The 10210-nt window shown below is 33.9% G+C and overlaps 1 pseudogene; it reads left to right on the forward strand.

Annotated features, from left to right (window-relative positions):
- The first annotated feature begins 2456 nt into the window (after window positions 1-2456).
- On the forward strand, window positions 2457-3012 carry LOC102895187 (annotated as a pseudogene).
- The last annotated feature ends 7198 nt before the right edge of the window (window positions 3013-10210 follow it).

The raw sequence follows: 10210 nt of genomic DNA on the forward strand, positions 1-10210 counted from the left end.
CCATCTGCTTTACAGCAAACCACCCCAAACCTCAGGGGACTAATACAATAAAGGTTACAAAACTATATGTCAAAGGGCTGGAGGTAGCTCTGCTCCCTGAAGTCATTTAGGGACCCAGGCTCCTATAATACAAAGGTTCCTTCTTCCTCTAGACCTTCAGATCCTTTGTTTCCAGCCAGACAATGAATGAAGAGAGAGTGTGAGGAGATTCATGTAAGATATTTTTGAGGTCAGGCCTGGAGGTGACACATATCACTTCTGCCCACTGGCCATAACTAATCTAATCATATGAAGTCTAGAAATTGTGGTTTAGCAGTGTGCACAGGAAAAAGAAAAGAAACATGTATAGTATGAATATTAGCAGTCTTTACCACAGAACTGTATTAAGAAATTATGAAAATAAACTTAGAAATAAAGTTTAAAGACCAGGTATGGACATAGGGACTAAAGTCAATACTATTGTAACAACTGTGTATGGTGTTATAGATGGGTACTAGATTTAGGGTGATCACTTCATAAATTATGTAAATGTTTAATCACTATGCTCTATACTTGAAACTAATATAATAGTGTATGCCAACTGTAATTTAAAAATTTTTAATTAAAAAGACCATGTACGTAAAAGGTAAACAGAGCACAAAACAGGAGATATATGCTGAAATTCTAACTGTACACATTAAAATAAAATTTAGAATCATCAAGAGCGAAAAGAAAATTCTAAAAACTTCCAAGAAGGAGATCAAAAATAAAAAGAATAAAAAAATAAACTGACATCAGATTTCTCACCACCAACACTGAATTCAAGAGAATGGAATATTTTTTAAATATTGAAAGAAAAGAATGTTAAATATAGAAATTTATATCCAGACTACTTATCATTTCATTGTGAGCATATAATACACTTTTTCTCAGGCACACAGACCTCAGAATTTTTGCCACACAATAACCCACTTCGAAATCATTCATGGAGGAGATACTCAATTTCAGCCATTTGTTCAACAAATATTTATCAAGAACCAAGTATTTGTGAGGGTCTAGTGATACTGCAGAGCAAAAAGTAGATAAAAACCCCTGTCTTCAGGAAGCTTACAATCTAAAATGTATGGTTATATCAATCTATCTACCATAAAACAAATTATGTATGTGTGTGTGTATATATATATATATATGTGTGTGTATATATATGTATATCTATATATATATATATGAAAAATATAATTGCATTTGTCACAAAAGGCAGCATCTGTAACAATTTTAGCAGCATTAATAGCAGTGCAGGCTCCTGAGTTCCTGCTATACAGCAGTGACATAGTAGTGCCAACTTCTATCAAGTTAGTAGGGAGTATAAGTTGTAGGCTCCAGTCCAAGGGCAGTGGCATCTTTCTAAAATGTGGAAAACCCTCTTATTTCCTTTGCTCTTCCAATCCTTCCAACACTTTCATAGCTATTTTCTTGCTTATAATCTCTGGTTGATATATCTAGAGTGTTTACTGGACTGTATACACTGACTAATACATATCATTTACATCTACACATGATAGGTCAAATTCAGCCCCCAAAATATCTAAAGGAGGGACTAGGAAATACAGCTTTTTCCCTGTGTTCCCATGAAGTGGAAGTGATGGGGTGAACACATAGTATTGATTCTGTCACAGTCTGCCCTTCTGGTCATAAAATTTCAGGGTTTTTTTCCTACATATAGAAAACACGAATTTCCTTCCCAAGAGAGACCATCTGCAGTCCAATCTGTTATTGCATCTTGCCCCAAGGTCTAGGATGTGGCTCCCTTTGGTCCAGAGACCTATATACTAAAAAGACAAATCATCTGCTATTCCTATCTCATACACCCAATCTATAATGGTGGAGCAGGAGCAGAATAACTACAATAAACAGCCCCATTCAAAAAGGGGGATGACACAGAAGTTAATGGCTGTTAACAGTACTTCTGAAAGACTGCTGAAACATATGGTAAAGTTCTGCCTCCTAACTTAGGGCCTAAAGCATTTGCTTGCTTAGACCCTGATTCTGTTCTCTGGAAAAATTTCCTTGTCCACTGTTCCCAGTGGTATCTGAGTTTACCTTCTGGGAGGTTTTTTTTTTTTTTTTTTTTTTTGCCTGTGGGCACACCAAGTAGGTGTTGGGGAAATATGCTGAAACTAAGAACTGTGTAACCTTCTCAGCAAATCTGTCAATTCTACAAAGTTGAAAGTTGAAAGGTTCTTTTAAGTCTGGCACTATCAAAAGCTTTTAATCTTGCAATGCCTCAGAAGTCATGCGGCTTTCTCTTGCTTCAACAGGTTTGGACAGAACAGACCCAGGGACGCCCCTTCTTCCAGCCTCCGACAACCCTCTAACCTCTTTTCCAGTCGCAACCTTCCGCACTTTCTCAGCCATCTTTGGCCTCCAAGATCAGCCAACGCCGTGTTTTGCGCTTAATTCCTTATTGCCAAACAATCATGAGCTCTCAGAGGCGTGAGAATTCTTCCACCGAGGTGGAGGCCGCCGTCAATCGCCTGGTTAACCTGCCTCTGTGGGCCTCCTACACCTACCTCTCTCTGCGCTTCTATTTCGACCGCCACGATGTAACTCTGGAAGATGTGAGTCACTTCTTCCGCGAGTTGGCCGAGGAGAAACGCAAGGGCGCGGAGAGTCTCCTGAAGATGCAAAACCAGCATGGCGGCCATGCCCTCTTCCAGAACCTGCACAAGCCTTCCCAGGATGAGTGCAGTAAAACTCATGATGCCACGGAAGCCACCATGGCCCTGGAGAAGAACCTTTTGGATCTTCATGCCCTGGGTTCTGCCCGCGCAGACCTCCACCTCTGTGACTTCCTGGAGAGCCACTTCCTAGATGAAGAGGAAACTCGTCAAGAGGATGGGAGACCACCTGACTAACCTCCTCAGGCTGCCGGCTCCCAGGCTCGGCTGGGCGAATATCTTCAAAAGGCTCACTCTCAAGGAGAGGCTTTTGAGGAGTCCCACTGCTTCCCCCTGGTGTTGGCCTTGTGCCTGAGCCTCTCCTTACAACCAATAGGCAGCCTTCTAACCACCCTGGAGCCTCTCCCGTGCCTTGGACAAAATAGAAACAATAAAGCTTTTTGCAACAAGGAAAAAAAAAACTTTTTCTCAAGAATTGTGCTTTCCCAGGCAATAAAAGTGTCTCAGAAACTTAGTAGGGTTCTGACCTATTTGCTTCTAGCCAGTTTTGTGTGACAGTAACCACACCCGATTTTTCATTTCTAGACAATTTCATAAATGTGCTTTATTTCTCTGCTTTTTCATCCTCATGCCTACCCTCCTCAACTTAGCAAATAAAAATGCAGGTCACTCAGTTAAACCTGAATTTCAAATAAACAATGATTTCTTTTTGTATAAGTATGTATCATGTAACATTTACGACATACTTTTACTAAAAATGTTTGATATTTATCTGAAATTCAAATTTAACTGAGCATCCTGGATTTTACCTGGCAATACTGCATATGGAACACATGACCTCAAAGATGGACACATCAGTGAAGAGAGTGAGCAGGAAATATGTCACAGAAAGTCTTATCGTCAGGCTTGAAAATGTCATATATCACTTATGCCAACAAATCATTGTCCTGAAGTCATTCACACGTACCCAAGCCAATTTCACACAGAGCTGATGAAATGCATTCTTGCCCCGTGTTCCAAAAGTAGAAATAGTATCATGAACACATAAGATCATTTCTTATGCAAACATTATTGAGTCTCAGCTATTATACAGATAAATCTACACTCAACGAATAGTAGATATGCATTGTTTCTAAGTACACATAAATTATTAACAAAATATACCATACATTAAGGCATAAAGGCAGCCTTCACACATTTGAAAGACTTAATATCTCATAAACCATATTCTCTAACCATAGTACAATAAAATTAGATATTTAATAACAAAGCATATCCTAAAAAGAATCCCACGATGAAAAGAGGAAGGATTCTAAACAAAATATTTGAGCAAAAAGGCAAACCATAAGCTGGAAGAAGATATTTGCAAAATATATAAATAATAAAGAGCTTGTATAAACACTCCTACAAACCAACAATTAAAAAACACAACTCAGTAGAAAAATGGGCAAAAGAGTCATTTTAAAAAATGGCCGATAACCATTTTAAAATGTGTTCAACCTTACTGGTGATCAGGAAAATACAAATTAAATCCACAATAAGACACCAATTCATACACATATGAATGCTTATTATTTGAGAGACTTAACACACCAAGTATTTGCAAAGAAAATTGAAACTTCTAATTCCTGGTGAACATGTAAATTGTTACAACTTTAGAAAATGACTTAGGTAGTATCTATTAAAACTGAACATACAGAAACCCTATGAAGTAGCAATTCTACTACTAGGTATAGATCCAACAGACTTGCATAATTGTGTTTGCCAAGATCATTCACAGCAGCAGTATTAATAACAACCCAAAGCTGAAAAAAAATCCAAGTGTTCATTCCCTGTAGGATGGCTGAATAAATTGTAGAATATTCACATAATGGAATATTACAGGACAGTGATAATGAATGAACTATTGCTACATGCAATGGCACTGGATAATTCACACAAATAACGCTGAGCAAAAGAAACCAGACACAGAAGAGTAAATAGTATGTAATTACACTTATATATAAAGTTGTTTGTTTGTTTTTTTTAAGGGCAAAAATAACCTACAGTTATGCAAGTTAGAATAGAAGTTCCTTTGGAAGATAGAACTAAGAATGGGCATACAGGGAGCTTCAGCATGCTGATAATGTATTTCTTAATCTGAGTTCTCTTTATATTGATGCATACAATGTGAAAACTCAGTAAAATCTTCCAATTTGTATACTTTTCTGTTTTTTTGTTGTGCTACAATAAAATTTTATTTTAAATAACTATATATAATTCTGGCAAATTATATCAGTGAATGCTAAAATCATTAGGTTAAAGATTTTGTAAGACAAGGGTATATTTATATGATCTCAAAGTATCACTCCACAGATTACACATTAATTACAAAGGGAAAACGCTGCTTTTACAAATGAAGAAATATGACAAATCCTATCTAACTCAAGTGATCAATTATGAAGTGACGAACTGTATTAGGTACCTCCTGATGTGATGTGATATAATACAATGAGAAGTACACAACATCTTATATGTAGTACTCTTGCTAATAATGCTTAACCTGTATCTCATCATGGGAAAGCAACCAGACAAATCCATACTGTGGACAGACTTCAATATAGCTGGACTGGACTCAAAAAATGTCAGCGTCATGAAAAACAAAAAAGGTGGAAACGGTCCTATAATAAAAAAGAGATGTGACAATACTATGCAATGCATGATTTTCAGATTCTGGACCAACAAACAAAACAGCTATAAAGGAAGTTTTGGGAACAACTAGGGAAATTTGAAAGAAACTGTACAGCTGATAATAGTATTCTATCAATGTTAAATACCTTGAATGTGAAAATCATCTGTGTGGTTGTGCAAAATAATGCTCTTGTTCTTGGGAGATATATAGATCATTTAAATTTTCTTATTTTCTCTTATTGTTTAGTTTTTATAATAAACATGTATTACTGTAAAATAGAATTTAAAAAAAAAACATTTTAAAAGTGAACTAAGCAATTGACCCTAGTAATTAGAAAAAAATTAACAGAGCAAAACCAGATAAGGACAAATAAATAAAATAATACAGACAGAAGCTGAAATTAATGACGAAGATAGGTAAAAAGTGGTATAGAAAATTAAGGAAAGAGAAAGGCAGTTCCCTGAAAAGATTAAGTAGATTTCTAGAAAGGTTGATTCCTACAAAAAAGATAAAATATAGCTATATAATAATGTAAAAGAGAAAACTACAAATGTCAGCATTTAAAATATAAAATATATTAAAACTTAGAGTTAAATATATAAAAAAATATAAAAATATAAAATAGCAATATCAATATAAGAAAATATTAAATAGATTATTATCCATTAAATTACTAGAAATGGTAGTGAAAAACCTTCCCTCAAAATTAATGCCTAGGCTAAGAGTCAGATAATTTTATGAGTGAATTATAGCAAAGTATAAAAGAATAGTTCCAATCATATACACAGATTTTTCACAGAGAACAGAAATAAAGTAAAAACTGCCAAATTTTATTAGGCATCTCTAACCTTGATTCTAAAACCAGATGATAATAAAATAAAAGGAAAATTTAAGCCCCATTCAGATATGAATGCAGATGCAAAGATCTTAAATAAAATATGAGCTAAATAATTTCAACAGCATAAGATGAATACAATACATGATTATTAAGTAGAATTTTCCCTTGGGAATAAAATTTCAATATTAAAAATAACTTCGATTAAAAGCATTGATAGACTAAAGGAAAATAAAATGTATTCATCTCTATGCAAAGAGCTTCAAAACCTTTATAGTAAAAAACCAAAATTTTTAACAATGTCGGAAATCATAGAAACTTCCTAACTTGGTAAAGATTACATGCCAAATGCCTAGAGCAAACGTTAAATTTATTGGAGAAATATTACATGAAACCAATTAAGTTCAGAAACAAGACACATGTTTAACATACCATTTGAAGTAATGGTTGATTCTATAAGGAAAGAAAATTAATGAGAAGTATAATAATTGAAGGGAAGAAATAAAGCTGTCAAAAATTTAATCTGATATAATCATCTACTCAGAAATAAAATTAACAGGCATGAAATATACTAGATTATAATTATTGTCTCTTCATTTTAAAGTAAATTCTGAGTGTAGAGATCTTGTTTTTTAAACTATGATCTAGTTAAATCAGTTTTAAAAAACCTCAAGATTTCTGTATCATAGTTAAAAAAACAAGATCTCAATAAACAAACAAACCAAGATTTCTAGACTCATGGAATTTACTTAATAATGGAGAAAGACAACAACTATGATATGTTCTGTAGTGGTAAATGGTATATAAAAAAAAAAGCAGAGTACGGGTGTATAAAAATGGTGAGTGGATTCTATTTATAATAGAGTGGTCAGGGAAAGTGAATTTGGAAAAAGACTTGAAGGAGGTTGTAGATTTGGGGCAAGGAGGAGGCATTTCAGGCAGAGTGACCAGCCAATACAAAGGTCCTCTACTGGAAGCTTATCAGATGTGTTCCATAATCAGCAACATGGTGAGTAAGTCCAGACTGGAATAATTGAAGATTTAAGAGTGGTAGGAGATAATGTTAGAGATTTGGGATATACTTTTAAGTTAGAGTATATAGATTTAATGATATGTTAGATGTAGAATATGAGAGAACTTATCAAGGATATTTCTCAATTTTGTGGTCCCAGTAAGTGGATGAATTGTGGAGGTTCCACTTACCAAGATGGGGAATGGTGATGAAACTCCAGGTTTAGAGGCCAAAGAACTCTGTTTTCAACAAGTTAAATTTGAAATACTTCTTACAGCTCCAAGAAAACAAGTCAGCTAGTCAGGAAGATATAGCAATCTGGAATGAGGGGAAAATATTGGAGCTATAAACAAACTGCAGAGATCATTGGCAAACTTGATGAGGGCTATTTGTAGAAAAGTGGAGTCAAAACCCTGCCAAGACTGTTCAAGAAGAAATAGGAGAAGGGGGGTAACAAATTTTAGAAATAGTGGGGGAGTCAAAGGGGGATTATTTTTGTTTTGTTCATGCTTGATGAGTGTTACTTAAACATATTTGTATTATGCTGGATGTTGCCCAATACGGAATGGTTATTGATGATGATTGATCAATGACCAAAAACTGCTTTGCTTATTGTATAACTATATCAAGGCTTTTTGTTCTCTAGTAGCAATTTGATTGTCAGCCATGGTTATTCTGCTCCTTGGAGATAGATAGATAGATAGATAGATAGATAGATAGATAGATAGATAGATAGATAGATAGATAGATAGATGATACATACATACATACACCTTACATACATATGTACACTAGATATAGATATACACACATGAACAGATTCTTATATTTATAAAGTTCTTTCTCACTCAGTCAGATTATAAATTACCAACACAGAAATTTGACATTACACACGAATATATATATATACACACACATATATATGTATATATATATGTATATACATTTTGTTCTCTAGTAGCAATTTGATTGTCAGCCACACATATATATATACACACACATATATATATACATATGTATACACACATATATATGTATTACATATGTATATATATACATATGTATATACATATATATATACATATATATGTGTGTATATATATATATATATGTATATCAATCTGTCCATTTACCTCTCCAACTTCCCTGTTCAACTCATTCTGATGATTTATCATTTTTCTTTGAGTATTCACTTTGCTGAATTCTTGTTGCTACTTATTTTTATAGTGAGAGGTGCTTGCCAGAAATGTTCTTTTGTTGGAAACTAATGTTCTGCATACTCAGGTGATTTCTATTTGCATAGTTTTTATGAATATATGTTCATCTTGCTTACACATAGGCAGCTCTGTCCAAGCTATTATTTTTAATATATTTTCTTCATCCCTTCTTATTCAAATATTTCAATGTGTATTTATCTGCCCAGTTCCTGAAATTATTTGAGTTTGCTAATCTGGCATAATGTAGCTAGTTCAAATGGAAAGAGTTGATTTGAGATAATTTGTTGAATAATCCATCAAAACAATATAAAATGCTACCTTCATCTAGATTAAATCTTCATAGATACTTGGCTCTTTCTGTATTTGTTACTCTTTTCAGGTGATTTCTCTGCCTTTCCTACCCTAGCATTAAATCTTCAGGATGGTTTTATTACCAAGTTATTTTTAAATATCTGATAATATAAGTCATCATTTATTACTGTTTAATTTTAGGTTTTATTGGCTAATTTCACTTGAATATTTTTCTAGGGGACTCTCAAATCACTTTGTCAAGTTTTAAATATATTGTTGGAATTTTAATTGGAATTACATAAAAGCTATATTTAACTTAGAGGGGTCAAACACATTATTAATTCCTATTCCTGGAGTTGTTTTCACTTTTTTTTTTTTTTTGTAGATTGGAGTTACTAGAGATTTTGTAGTCAGTCTTTCCAAAAAACAAAAAAACAAAAACAGTTTTTGTGTTCATTTAATCAGTCTACTGAATAATTCTGTTGTATTATTTTTTTGGCATTTAATACCTCTTCCTTGCCTTCTCTAATTTTATCCTATTGCTACTTGAGTTAAATGATTAGCTAATTTATTTCTATTCTTTGTGTTTGATATTAAACCATCTAAGGATGTAAGATTCCCTCTGCATGCATTTTTTTTTCAAACCATCACTGTCTAGGGGACCTAAAAACTAATACAGAGGGTATGAGCACCTGTTTTGCTAAAAAAAAAAAAAAAGGTATATTTCCAAGGAAATGGTAACATGAAAGACTTAAAACAGGGAGCCAAGAAATCTAAGTCATGTTCAGTTCAAAATGATATCTGGTAAACAAATCAAGAGGCAGTCTCTCCCTAGTCATCTAGTAAATAACAAAGAAGAAACATAAAAAGTAAAAATTAACAGCCTTAAAAACTAAGACTGACACACCATTACCAGTATCTGTAAGGAATTTCCAACTGAGTTGGATTGGAGAGAGAGGGAAAAAATACATTGGCCTTTTCATGCTTTACCTTGCAAACAGGGGAGAATATCACATCTCAAAGAAAGAAAAAAAAAGGAATTTCACATCTTCACCATGCGATGTACTCTGATACTCAAACCAAGGATCCATAGCTACCAGGTAAGCTAAACTGGTGACATTAATTTTTAAAACAGATAATTTTGAAATAAAATGAGGTCATTGTCCTAAAGACCCAGGAATTACTTAAATTTGACAATGATCTATAAAAAGAACCAGAAGAATTATTTTTTAGATCAAATTAAATCTCATTTTGATTCCACATCTTGTCAGACTGCTAGGAAATTTAATTTCCTCCTTTCTTGGAAACATCTGTCTTCTTAGAGCTGAACCAGAATACAGGATTCTCCTGTAATGCTTCCAAAATGGGCAAAAGGTCTCGATCTGCATTCTATAGTGGTCACTACTGTTGCCATCATTTTTACGCCCACAGGTACCCCTTCGTGTCCAGACATTCTTTCTATGCTCAGATAAAAATACAGTGTCTGGGGTCTAGTCTCCTTAGTTGCTCCAAAAAACCATTCCCTCA

The sequence above is a fragment of the Pteropus alecto genome, unplaced genomic scaffold (genome assembly GCF_000325575.1).
Source record: "Pteropus alecto unplaced genomic scaffold, ASM32557v1 scaffold309, whole genome shotgun sequence".
In the NCBI taxonomy this organism is placed as follows: domain Eukaryota; kingdom Metazoa; phylum Chordata; class Mammalia; order Chiroptera; family Pteropodidae; genus Pteropus; species Pteropus alecto.